Source organism: Thermobia domestica, chromosome 13, assembly GCF_964235325.1.
Source record: "Thermobia domestica chromosome 13, izTheDome1.hap1.1, whole genome shotgun sequence".
NCBI lineage: Eukaryota > Metazoa > Arthropoda > Insecta > Zygentoma > Lepismatidae > Thermobia > Thermobia domestica.
Window position 1 is genome coordinate 35,945,054 of NC_137466.1, and position 15,033 is coordinate 35,960,086.

General features: G+C 35.1%; 1 protein-coding gene across 1 annotated transcript in view; it reads right to left on the reverse strand.

The window, feature by feature from the left end:
• The window catches only part of tun (N-terminal glutamine amidase tungus), a 236,399-nt gene that overhangs the window by 52,819 nt on the left and 168,547 nt on the right, over positions 1 to 15,033 (reverse strand). The gene's annotated exons all lie outside the window — the stretch shown is intronic.

A 15,033-nucleotide genomic window follows, 5' to 3' on the forward strand; every position in this document is an offset into this window, starting at 1 on the left:
TCAGACGTCTGGATTAGCGCCGGGCTGTTGGTAGTGATGTTAGGACAAACTCCGTACTGCGTGTGAAACAGTAGAACGGCAGTGTGTATGAATTGAGTAGACAGTGCTAGCATGGAGATTTGTGGCGATTTCTTTGATTTCGAAAGAGGGTAAATTGTTGGTGCTCAATTATGTGGTACGTGCGTGATGAAAGTTGCAAGTATGTTGGATGTGTCGCGAGGGATACTGTCCAGGGTAATGACAGCCAACGAAACTCATGGCAAAGGCACATTGACGAAGAGGAATAGTTGTCGGAAGAAAATCCCAGTCACAGGTCTTGCCGAGCACTAAAGCGGACTGTCACCCAGAACTTTCGTGCAACTGTAGAACAAGTGACGGTAGAACTGAAACAGCACCTCCCACACCACGTATCGAAAATTACAGTCCGCCGCGAGCTATATAACATGGGCACAGGGGTCGCGTTGCAATGACAAAACCGCTAATAAGGAACCATAACGCTTTAGCATGATGTCAATGACGCCACAAACACGTAAAGTGGACTGCTGATAAACGGAAACGTGCGATATGGTCGGATGAATCGTCGTTCTCACCTTATGTTAAAAAGCACGGACCGTGTTTACGTGTGGCGAGCGCTCAAAGAAGCATATGATCTGCAGTGTCTCCGTCCAACCATGAAGCATTACGGCGGCTTTATAATACTGTGAGCACCAACATCCTGGTGTTCAGTAAATTTTGTGATTACGATTACCGGTCGTGTCACTGCTCCTTCTTATGTCTCCATTTTAGGCGACCACATGCACCCGATGGTTCAAAAGTTTCGTGACAATGATATTTCATATGATAATGCGCCCATTCATACATCTCAAGTTGTTGTAGCGTGGTTTCTGGAACATTGGTATGAAATTGAACACCTCCTCCTGGCCAGGCCAATCCCCAGACCTGAACTTATTTCAACATTTGTGGTCATTTTGGATATACGAATCACGCTGACTTCTGCCTCCATCCTCTCTCACGGAACTGATTGCCGCACTGCGCAGAATGGTGCAATATTCCATTTGTCATCATTCATGATCTCCCTCATTCCATTCCACGTCCCATTAGAGCTGTTCAGAGGACGAAAAGTGATTAAATGCCTTATTACTCTAGTTACACTGTTTTAAGGTGTTTCTATTTTTTCTTTTATGAGAACCATCTGCATATCCTCAATTCATCTTAAATTAAAGCAAGCGTGTCCTCTCACACTAATTTGTTGTTAATGAACACTGTTCAGTATTATTGCCGTTGTTGATTAGTGGCAAGAGAGTATTTCCGGTAACAATCATGAAACATTACCACATGCAGAGCCGTAGCTAGGAATTTCGGCGCCCGGGGCGAAGCAGAATTCGGCGCCCCCTACACTCAACTTACCTATCATTATATATATATATATATATATATATATATATATATATATATATATAAGCAAAACAGCTTTTTGTTGTTATGCTATGTTGAATTTTTATTAATCTTCTTCGAAAGACCATTGCAAGAACCAAACGCGATCATTATGTACCTTTTTCAAGTAAGAGCTGTTTTCAAGAGTGTTATTTTGGACTTTTTTGTTAAACTTGTTAAAACTACCTTTGGTTGTATTCAAATTCACTAGAAGAACAGTTATCGAAAGTTACTACTATTTACAATGCTTCGTACTAACGATAAGAAATGAAATTTCAATACATTTAGACTATGCTCTTTTAATTGTTCGAAATGAGTGACAGTATTAATTCCCAGTAATAATTGTAAACTATTTAATTTTATTCTGTATGTGACGACATCAATAGCATTTTAATTTCGATCTTTTTACGGTAAAAAATATTTTGTGAAATGTAATGGAAATTCAGAAGGAGCCTTCTTTGTGAATTTCTAAATATTGATCGATATAGGTGAAGAATATGTTCAATGTTTGTACTTAAAATCCAAAATACAGAGTTTTCATAAAGTCTGGACGGATTTAATTTGCTTATAATTTTCATAAAAATGCTCATAATGAAATCAAATAAAGTGCAAACGGTAGCGGAAGGATTAAATTTTTAGTTGGCAACACTGTTAGATAAGCGGCAACTCTGAACACGTTGAGAGAGGGAGAGGGAGACCAAGGGTCAGTTTCTTACCAAATTCCATCCATTGTTGTTTTCATTGTTGTTTCAATGTTGACTGTTAAAAGTAAGTTGTAAGCTGTATTGGTGTGTGTGTCATTAAAGAAATAAATAAATGAAAAACTCCTCTGAGATGACTATTTTTTTTTACCGTATCAATGTGTGAACGTAAATGTACCGGACGTAAATGTACCGTAATATGTGGACGTAAATGGCGCCCAGTTGGAGGTGTGGCGGTGAATGAACTGAGCCTGGTGCAGATTACAGGTAAAAATTTAATCCTTCCGCTACCGTTAGCACTTTATTTGATTCATATGAGAAAATTATAAGCAAATTAAATCCGTCCAGACTTTATGAAAACCCTGTATATATTTGACTACTACATATACCTGAAATTAAAGTAATTATTTAGTGCTTAATTTCTTAATGAATTAAAGTTCCGAATTTAAGGTACTTATTATTAATTGACATATTAAAATACACTAACACGTACATATATAAAGAATGTGTGTATGTAGATAGATAAAAACATCACACAACTAGACACGTATGCACAAAATAATATGCTGGCCATACAAAAAGTTGATGAAAAAATGACCCCAATAAATTCCTCCAAATTGGAAGCATTTGATATGTCAATGGAATTTTAAAATAAATCATAGGTAGTGACTAGTGTCTGAAAAAGTCGAACTTCGTTGGGCTAAGTTCTGATCCCTTAAGCCCCTATTCTACAACTGCTTAAAGTTCGAAAATGTTATTGTTCCCCTTGTTTACCTTTATTTTTAATACTCCACGCAAACAGCATCTTGAATGTTCCTTCACTCTTCTCACTTTCATACCTTCATTCTCACCGTCGCACCAAAGTGGGTCCAAACGCGGCAATTCTGAGCAAAAACTCGAAAAATGAAGTAAAAGATTGACTCGATATGATTTGTTCTAATGAAAGCTTAATAGTGTACACATAAGATAGTGTGCAGGAAAAGAAGTGATAGCAGTTTACAATGAACTCATGGGACGTGTATATGTGGTTATCCGCCGAAGCCGGAGAGGCGCTGCTTAGCGACAGATGATAGGAAATTGACTTTGAATGCTACTATTCCTACATTGCGTTTAGATATTCAGTGGCTGGTAAACATGGTGACACGACCGACATGTATGTATCGTTTTGTATATTTAGAATGTTGATGTGATGTGTAGTCAATAGTCATATTTGCAATGATGCTAATATCATTATCATATCCCTATGATAATCTCCTACTTAATATCATGTTTGGAAAATGCTGTGATACTGAAAGCATATAAACTATGGTCAAACGATAGAATGACATTTTAGTAGAAAATATGGCATAATAAGTCTGTGATTTTTTAATATGTCGTAGCGGAAACATTGTTCTTACTGTATGCAAAGAGAAAACCTGCACATATTCGCACTTTTGGGAAGTATAGCACATGAAAATGTTTGAAGAAAACCGCATTCTGGATGCAATGCTGCTTTTGAATTTAGCTGGGATGAATGTGAGAGTAAGTGTTAGATTATTAGACGTGTGATCCCTATGCACGCAGTGACGAACTTGAATATAGGTCGATTCTGAGAATTTTGCCCCCAGACCTCGTTGGGGGTTTCGCCTCCAGGACCCATCTTGTTTCCAACATCTAGTCATACTTCTCTGGCATTCACCAACAGAACTAAACTCTAGTCAAATATATTTGATTAATGGTGGTGACATTTTGAAACGCCAATGCTAAACAATCTATGGACCATAACGCAAAACCATATTAAAAATGGTGTTGATCAATTTAGTATTGTGTTTTTTGTGATGCGTGCACAGAAGTGACATTGGAATCAACTGTAATGAGCCTCCGCTCGCTCCAGCTGAGAATGTTCCAATCAAGCCCTGAAATGAGCTCAAGTAATGCACGATGCAATATATAAAACAAACTGAACAAGTTACTGATGCTTGTAAATCATAATATGTTTAATATATCTGATAATATATTCATATCGAGAACTTCTGATGAGATAATTTTTATGTATTGAAGCGTCCTTGCATCTTCATTGTCATAACGAATCCTCCACAACTTTGAAATAATTTTGAGAAGCAAGAACTTTTCTTCAATTTTATTACTCTTCAGTTGTAAAATGAATAAGTACACTTTTTCCTTTCATGCGTAAGAATATAAGCCAATCATAAATTGCCAAATGAAAGCATTTTGCACACGCGTTTCTTTATGCCAATCACATAATCTGTTATATAATTTAGGCGCGAATATAAGGAATAGACCTATTTCATTTTATGATGTAAAACTCTATGCTTTTGATGAAATAATGTTCAAATAACATTATTGTAGCCACTGCACACACCAAACTAATTTGTTTTCTTTCAATTTTCTGCTTCATATTGCGAATTCTTATTTTTGCCAAGAATTCAGTGCTTTGGCCCCACTGTGCGTCGTGATTAATCCGATTGGGTAGATAAAAAAAAGCGTTTTGAACTAAGCAAACTCATCACTGTTAAAACGCCGACTTTGATCGTTTCTGATTTTAAAAATGCTCCTGCATCAGTGGCGTGTTTAAGGGGGCTTCGGGGCTTAACCCCCCCCCCCCGAAATCTTACTTACTATAGTAAAGTATATGAAATATCTTGCAGAATTTTCACATTTTCAGGCAAAGCCTCCCCCTCCCCGAAAGTTAGCAAAGCCCCTCCCGAAACAAAATCGTAAATACGCCACTATCCTGCATACACTATAAGTCATTACTCGGGACCTTGTATACCACATGTCATTAAGAAATCATCTATAATAAACTCTTTAAGTAATAAGTAAAAACTTGTTGTGACTTATTTAAACTCTTGGATTGCGAGAGAAGCGAGCAAGAAAATTTTTTAAGAAATCTGCGTATTTCATTGATAACCGACAGCAATATTGATCTAATAGGGCGCCAATACTTTCTGGGGGCGACTCGTATTTTACTCATGTCCAACACCACTTTTTCTTTCTCCTTGCTCGTTCGGCGCCCCCTTGCTATCAGCGCCCGGGGCGGGCGCCCCGCTGGCCCCCCCTTAGCTACGGCTCTGACCACATGTGCTGTCTTTAGCATTCTTGATCCATCAAATTGTGTTCAGGCAAATTATCTTCGAGATGCTAGTAGTGAAGAATTAAAATAGGCCTGCCATACAACTATGTTTTACTTTTCTTAATATGTTTGTTATGAATGTATTTTTTCCGTAATAGCTGTGAGCTCAACAGGCTCTCAACAAAATTTCACGTGCTGTATATCAAGCATCGCTGAAATTCTTACAAGCCATAGCAGTATTCCGCAGCACACTACAATTTTCAGGCAAAACAATTATCTCTTAGCAAATAACTTTTACGCCACCCGATATCAACCAGTTGAATTTTATTCTTTCTGGCATAGGCGCACTTCATTAAAATTACACACTGCCATCTTAGTAGCACATAATTAAAGCTTATGCCTGTTTTGATCCAGGAATGGGGAAATTTCAAGTCTTCAGATATGTGTGGACATAATTTGTAGTGATATTGTGTGGATAACTCATCTTACTAATTTTCTTCATTGATTGCTAACTTTGTACAAAACTTATACAATAAACTGAATATAAATTAAGAATATGTACACGATTAAGCTTTTCTTCTCTAATAATATTTTTTATTTTTATTTTTTATAAGTTAAATAAGGATATTTTGTGGTATAAGAATTATTTGAAAATTGCGAACATGTTTAAAACTACGTTTAACTGACTTTAGAAATCCGTTTACTGTTTATGACCCATTTAATCCAGTATAAAATTTAATAGGTCAGTTGTTATTATGCTGTTGTATATTTTAGTTATGTACTTATTAGTTGACGTTGCATCACAGTACAAAACAAGGAAGGAAGGCTATCAACTGTATTCTGCATGTTCGTGTCACGTGCTTTTAATCAGCTGCTCCAACTCGAAAACATGTATTACCCTCTCCAACGGGCACGGTCCTCTCCTCCCTCGACAGACACGCAGGGCCGCCCGAAAGATCGATATGTGCTGTAAGCTACAGCGGGAGTGCGGTGCGTCGGATGCCTGTTGCAGTGCACAGTTCAATTCTCTCCGAGTCGAGGGTCACACGACCTTACGAATGGATCCAGTTCCGAAATCCACCCACACAGAAGCGTAATTTAAAAAATGAAACAAAAAGAAAATAACTAGTTAACGTTCTTAGGTATTATTATTATTATTATTATTATTACAGAGTCATTATTATTATTATATGAAAGGGTCATTATAACGATAACAACTGAGAACTTTGATTACGGGAAAAACGGTGGTTGAATATTGATGACGAATCAAGTTAATAACATCTTAATTCACTTTCTAGGCCCATACTTCATACCTACCGTTAATATAATTAAATTCTATTTAATATCTCATTAAGAGAAACGAATTGCCAGAAATATCAGATCATTGATCAGGACAAGTGCAATCATTCAGTTTTATCTTTAGGATTTTACAGGACTGATAATCAATCATTAAGAATGCCGGTGAAATTAGCTGTTAAAGTTAAGTATATATTTCTAATCTAATTATCTTCTTGATGAAGGCAAATATTTGATTATGGAAATTCCAATTGCATTTTTTTTTTTTTGTTTTGTTTTCTTTACATATTTTTATATGGGTTTAATTTTAAAGATCGTTTTATTTGTATAGTTGTCTTTCCATTAATACGTACTTTAGATCTATATACACGGTCAACATAATTAAATTACAAATTAGTAAAAGCAATACGATATCAACGAATTAAGGTGTAATTAAAAATGCAACGCTTCCCAAGAACTGAATTTTCAACTTCTTTTTGTATTTATTTTTGCAAAGCCATAAAACTTCTGCCGTCACATGAACATCTGCATATAGCATTACATGCAACAGGTACTACGTTCCTAAGTCTTTGTTAGAGTGGAAGCAGATGTTTTCAGATTTTTTTAAACAACAATATAGACAACTTCGCATGTGGAAGCCTAGTCAATGTTTAAAACTACTAAACCAAATATAAGATGTGATAATGAGGTGCCATCTCTCAAGGTTTAGAATATAATATGCGCTTACTTATTTAGGATAAATAGTACATCAGCATGTCAGCTAATTTTGATGTTGACACTTGCTATTTCAATTAATTAATCAACAGCGTTGATAGTTTTTTTTTTTTTTTAATTAAGTTGATCTTGAATCCAGATAGGTTAAGGATAAGGATATTGGCAACAGAATAGTGTGTTTGAACAGAACCAGCAGTAATGCCTCATTTAGTTATAACAATAGTCATAAAATCACTAGGCCAGCGCCAGAGGAACTTTCGAAATATTCGACAATCAAGAGAATGCTTGTAGCCTTATTATTAAGCTAAATTTTTAAACGCTTCTGTTTCAATATCCCTACACGATTGTAATCAACTTACCTTCTGCATTTTCGTCAAATTACATAAATAATTTTCCATACATTTCCGACTTTCTTCATGCCGGTATTTTATATATACAAAGCGAAATATTTTTACATTTTCACCAAACCACATTTCTGTAATAGTTAGTAATGCAGAATCATAATATATTCCAATGGAAAGACAAACTATATCAATATTTATTTCATTATCATTAGCACTGAATGGGGACACCTCCTGCCATGTGCTACATATTGATAGAATAACTTACTGAGTTCCTGACATACAGAGATGAACAAGTCCAATGCACTGTCTAGTAATTCGTAGATAGGGAAACTCCCGAATTCTTCTTGCGTATCTGGTGGAATGTGTGATGTATAGGTCTAGTACGATTATCGCTATTTCGCACGGTTATCTAATCGTAAAATATATTTTAAGAAACCAAATTGGCAACTGGAAATGAGATTTAAAGGGATAAATATACATTTCATTCCTTCAAAAAAAATCAATTAACCCATTACGATTCTTGCATTTTTTTTTTTTTTTTAAAGGAAAATTGACTTTATGTTAAGTGGCTACTGCTTCAGTACTATTCATCTGAAGTTGAGCTTATTTTAGCGTCTCTTTGAGCAGCGAGGCTATGTGACATGTGGACCTACTGATTAACGTTGAATCCGAACCACATAAACTCCCGCCGGGAACTGAATCCGGGTCTCCCACGCCAACCGCTTAGCCAAGAAGGAGCTCTATTATCCGAATATCCTGGTTGATACATCCTTCTCTTCAGAATACAACAAGCTTTCAAATGGTATCACGAGTATACGTGCATATGTAGGAGAGAAGAAATATTGGGGGTAAAATACGGAAATGCTCCTCAAAATAAATAAATAAATAAATAAATAAATAAATAAAAATAAAAATAAAATAAAACTTGAAAATCAATGAAATCCTATTAATTAGCCTGAGATACCGCTAAAGGTATATTACCGGTAATAATTTTCTGAAATTTGGTGCCCCCTTGGAGCGGCCTCGACTAGCTATCCTAACAAAATCTACCTTGAAAAATATTACTGTCTACTTAATGCGAGTGTCGTGTTTCATTGCTATATTTAGTATAGTTACGAGAAAAAAATATCTGTCAATCTTGTTTGCAATACCAAATATCATGTATTTATATAAATACGGAAAAGTAGTATTTATAAAATAGAAGTTTCAAAAAAAAAAAAAAAAAAAAGGAAAGAAATATTTATCCTAGTATCATGGTTAATAATACGTTTCTACAGAATGAAACAAGCTTTCAAATAATACCATGTGCACCTGTTATATGTACGAAACAACGAAACTTGAGATAAATAGGGTAATTTCCCTCTTTTGGAATTATGGCGCCCTGGAGCGGTCCCGGCCACAGGTACCTGAATATAACCTTGAAAAATACTATGGACTATACGTAATGTATACGCTAAATTTTCTTGCAATATCAAGAATAGTTACGAGGGAAAAATATTTTTCAATCCTGTTTGACAATACAAATGAGATGCTATCGGACAAACGAACCCAGTAACATCACACTTTTTCTTCTAATATACCACGTATTGCACTCGCATTACACCACCCAATTACCATTCGCTAATAAAAACGATATAAACTATCATAAATAGCAGCTAAAAGAGTAATAATTTCCCTGGCTTGGCTCAGAACTAATCATATAAAATTTTCTGGATGTAAGAGGGGGAGTGGGGAATGCATATGAACTGTGAAAACCTAAAGTACCGTAAAGTAAGGATAAACTTCCTTTTCCTTCCGTTTTTTTTTTTTTTTTTTCACTGCTCTAAAACGCGTGGCTTCGTTTTAAGCCCAAACTTGAAAGACGTCATTACCCTATATCATCAAACGCAAAGAGCGGAAAATGCTTTTGTTATACCATTATATTCCTGAAGATGAAAGAAAAAAAATCACTTTGAAGCAAGCATATAGGTTCTAGTAGATGATGATTTTTTTATGTTCGAGCGTCACACAGTGTTTGCCAAAAGGGGTTAGTAAAGCCACTTTCTTTCATCTTTGGCTCCTGACTTGAGATTAGAGGTGCAAGGGCTCGAAAAAAAAAAAGCTTTTTTGGGATAAAATAGTTTTTTTCTGCTTCGATCTTTTACTTCGGAAATTTTGGGCTTTTTTGAAAATTTTGCTTTAAACTGATAAAGCACACTTTGTTTCGCTTCTCTACAACAACAACAACAAAAAAAAAAATACATTTAATTAGTGGTAGATTCAGATAATAATATGAAACCTCGAAAATAATGAATTTCAAAAAGATTTTTTAAAATTCCTAACATATTTACAATGTGAATTCCAAAAAGATTAACCAATATATGTAATAATATTTTAACCTCTTATATACAATAAGTACTTTAAAAATGATACACAAATAACTAGCAAAACTGTATGTTGTATTTTTACTTCAAAATATCACACATCCTCTTTTTGAAGCAAAATAAAGAAAAACATGAGAGAAATCTGCACATCAAGAGCTTCGTTTCGGGTGGTTCTGTACATTCTTGAAATTTTTCAGTTAAGTTTTAATTTTCATATACATTGTATGAATATTTCGAACAAATTTTTCACTGATTGATCACACACGCAATAATCTGTTACCACCTATCAGGTGCTTCGGTTCTGCAAAATCGGTAAAGCTCCAAATTCTGTAATGCACTGATTATTCCTTAAGCTTGTTCAAAATCAGGAAAGTATCGAATTTTCTGTTCATGGATCGTATACGTAAGAGACGGTTCATCTGAGCGTATGGTTTCCTAGGCTGTAGAATATATAACCACCATCACGGTTTACCCAGTCCTGAAGGTTTCTGAATTTTTAACAAGAAAATTCAACATATCGTTACGAATTTTTTTTCTTTTCTTTCCTTTCTTTCTTTTTTTTTTTTTTTTTACAAAAAAAGAAAAACTATGGAATATATTTAAAAAGAGTGGAAGAATCAATCAATGCTCCAATTCACAAGAAAGACAACAAAATTGATTATAATAATTATCGAGGTATTTCTCTTAACATTCTATTAATAAGACTGACCCAATACGCAGATGAAATTATTGGAGATTATCAGTGTGGATTTAGTCGAAATCGACCAAATATTTACCATTCGACAAATACTCGAAAAGAAATGGGAATATATTATCCAGTACATCAACTGTTTATTGATTTTAGAAAGATTTACAACTCGGTTAGGAGGGAAACATTGTACAACATTCTTACAGAACTTGGAATACCAAAAAAAGTTAGATTTATTGTGTTTAAATGAATCCCAGTGTAAAGTCCGAGTACAAAAATGCGAGCTTCCACGTCGAGATTGGCCTGAAACAAGGATATGCGTTATCGTCGTTATTATTCAGCTTTGTTCCAGAGTACGCTATAAGAAAAGTCAAGGATAGGAACCAGGACATAGAGTTGAATGGTATTCACCAGGTTATGGTGTATGCTGATGATGTAAATCTGATAGGAGAACAATCGAAAGAAATGCAGAGGCTCTATTAAACGCTTGCAGAGAAATTGAGTAAATGCAGAGAAATCTAAATACAAGAAGTTCACGAGGATGTAATACGGCAAATTATGAATGCGTTAAAATATCAATTAATACTTTCGACAGAATGGATACTTTCAAATATCTTGGATCTGTATTACCAGACCAAAATCATACCCACAAAGAAATTAAATGTCGACTAAAATCAGGAAATTCTTATTATTATTCAGTTCAAAATATTTTGTTGTCGCGAATTCTGTCAAGGAATTTAAAGCTTAAAATATATAAAATGATAATCATGCCTGTTATGCTTTGTGGTTGTGAAACATGGTCGCTTACGCTGAGGGAAGAACGCAGACTGAAATTATTTGAGAATAAAATTCTGAGACGAATATTTGGACCCAAGAGGAACGGGAATGGAGAATGGCGGAAACTTCATAAAGAGGAACTACATAATTTATACGGTTTACCAAACATCGTTAGTCATCAAGTCTAGGAGGCTCAGGTGGGGCAGGTCATGTAGCCAGAATGGAAGAAAGTAGGAACGTTTTCAAAGTTTTAACTGGAAATCTAATCGGGAAACGTCCATTAGGAAAACCTAGGCCCAGATAGGAGGACAATATTAAGATGGATCTCGCAGAAATAGGAATACAGAGTAGAAACTGGATTGAATTGGATAAGAACAGAAGTCAATGGAGAGCTTTTGTGGCCATAGAGAAAGAGAGAGAGAGAGAGAGAGAGAATACATTTAAGTTAAGCACAACTGCACAACAAACATGAGTGAGTAGTTAGCCTTCGCGCTTCTATCGTGAAGTCCGGGATTCAACCCCGCATTCGACCATTTTGACAAAAGTTTTTCTTAATTCCATCTGTGAATGTAGACATAGTGCGTGCACTGTGAGACCTGGCCGACTTCCTTTCTAATCGTTTTTAAAATGTTTATTACTAAATACCAGCAGTGATGGATTGGCGAAGAGGGTTAGGGTGGGGATGTCTTTCGGATTGAAGCCTCTACCCTGAAATTACGGATTTCTAAAACAAACTAAATATTAGTTTTGCCTTTACTCATAAACTTCAAGCTGTCCTCAAACAAAAAATTAGGAATTTTTAGAAAAATAAGCATTAATAAGAAAAGATTCTCCCAAAATACTTTTCTAAATCCGCCACTGATTATCAGTATAAAATGGTCTTCAAGGTTGTATCTGGAAGATTATAGCTGAATATACAAACGAAACGAAATATTTGTTATGTCTGTACTCACAAACTTAAGCTCCTCTTAAATAAAACTTAGGAATTAAAAAAAAAAAAACATTCAGAAAAACCCCTCCCAAATATTTTTCTAAATCCGATACTGATTATTTCTATCAAATGGCATTCAAGGTTGTGTCCGGAAGATTATTGTTAAATCGTTGCACAGTTACAGTATAACGGAAATGTGGAAGTACGCTCTGATGGATATATTGAAAAACATAAGTTTAATTATGTGCTAAAAGCTAGAGTACTAAGCTCTAAGAAGTGAATTGAGTTGAGTTGATTTTAGTTGAGCGTCCCTTTCAGCAGCGAGGCTATATGAGACGTGGACCTACTGATTAACGTGGAATCCGAACCACATGAGCTCCCGCCGGGAATCGAACCCGGGTCTCCCACGCCAAAGGCGCGTATGCTAACCGCTTAGCCACGGAGGAGCTCTCTCTAAGAAGTGAAATACGGATGACTAAAAAGAAATGATCTAGAGAAGAAAAAAATGTCGATAATTCAGAAGTTAAAATAAAGTTAAATAGCTTCTAAAATTGCCCTCAAATACTACGTACTTTATGTTTACTTTAATTCATAAACCATGTGCTCCATCTACCATGATGCTGAATTCCAGAGCGAAATATGGCATTCAGGTCACATGGAATCTTATTTAACTTGAGAGTTTATTATATGAAACCTATTTAAACAGAAAAATCATGAAAATGAAAATAGCAAAAATTTCCAAAATTCTCGCCCCCCCCCCCCCAAAAAAAAAAGCTGGCTTTTTATGTGCAAAATACCACCGATTCAAAAAAGCCGGGTTTTTTGCATCTCTACTTGAGGTATTATCCCATTATTTGGCTGGCATGTTTTGAGTAAAGTTAAAGAAAACAAGTCTTCTGTCAGAACCGATGGCCCTTGGATTCTGGGCGGAATACAATGTACTTCCTCCATTCAAGAAACCGAAATATACGCGAGTGCAAAGTGTGACCTACGAAACACAGATGGGTCTCGATGGATTTCGTTTGTGTTACAGGGGAAATCAATAGTTTCATTCCAAAGGAGTACAATAGAACATGAATGCTTAAGTGGTATTTTCAGTAGGAATACGGCTTTAAATGTACGTGCAAAATTTAACAGAACCCAATTTTGCCTAATAAAACCCGTTTTTTTTAAAAAACAAGTTTTTCACAACCCTGCTTTGGTCACAACTTTTCTACGTTACATTAGTCTGAGTCTTACCCTCCAGATCCGATTCACTTGGACAAACCTGGTGAGCTAGACAAATCTAGTAACCCGGACAGACTCACTAGCTCAGGAGTAACCCAAATATCAGCTCTACAACATTTTATAGCATTGATGATTTCCACTAATCGAGCTCAAATATTTATGTGGTTTATTCCCGGTGTGACATTTACTAATCAAGGTATTATGCCTTAACAATTTCAAACATAATTTCTTGTTTATTCGCCTTTCCATACTGAATAATAATGTAGTAAGCTTTGAACACAAACTACGCAAAAAAGATTTAACAAACCACTTTTTGGGTTCAGTGGTATCTCTTATATTCTACACAACAAATTTTACGGGCTCACTGGATTAAATTCTAACAGTCCCTTATAAGAAAACATATAGCTTATCTTGTATCTGATTCTAGCGCATTCTCTTATAGACCAGTAGCAATAGGACAGATTCTCACGAATAATTTTGATATCATTTTGATATCAATTTCAATTAAAGCTTTTTTACGCTGTATTATATGTTTTTAGTACTGCGGTGTTGGTAAATTAGGCCCTAAAAGGGTTGAAATATGGTATATTTTCCTTATTTATAGTGTAAATTATGCAACATTGTAAGATATAATTTAATTAGATTTTGATATCAATTTTATAGGAGAAAATCTCACCTATTTGTATTTTAATTAATTTAATTGTGCGTGATATTAATATAGTGTGAGGAAATCGCACATTTAACCTTTTAATTAATTTAATTGTATATATCATTATATTTAATTACAGTATCATTATATTTAAAATATATTTACTTACCGCTGTCGTCCTTTGGCGAAGCACGCCGATAACACACGAACCGCACAGACCGCGTTGAGACCGGAACTGACTTTGTGATGCCAGAGGTTTTTTTTTTTTTTTCGGAGAAAATGCACGTGTTCACAATAGCTCACACTATACGTGTCGGAAATTTATTTCTGATGACGAATTGTTTACTTGTGACCACTTTACTTTTTTAATTTTTGTTTGAGCATAATTGACATATTATTTAACCACCGAATTTTCCTATGGATTTTAATATTATATAATAAACTAAAAAATAAAGTATAACGCAAATATATTTTAGATGACTAAAATATTTTATATAAAAGGAAGAATAGAACAGTGCTACCATCTATTTTTTAAAGAAGGAAAGATTTGTTTGGTGAACTAGACGGTTTTATTGTATGTTACGTAAAAGCTTGCAGAAAGCAAATATATTTTGCCGACGCGGGGAGGAAGTGAACGATTGAGGGTGACATGCCCTCTTTTGGGATTTTTTTTTTGAATTACAAGGGAACACTTTTTTTGTTTGTGGATGAAAGGGGTGAGGTTAGGGCTGATTTGACATTTCTTGAACCATATTATTGAAAATTTATGAGATTTGTAAGAGTTTGGATTTAGTGCTGGGTGGTTGAAACATGCACACGTGTATTAGCGGAAGACA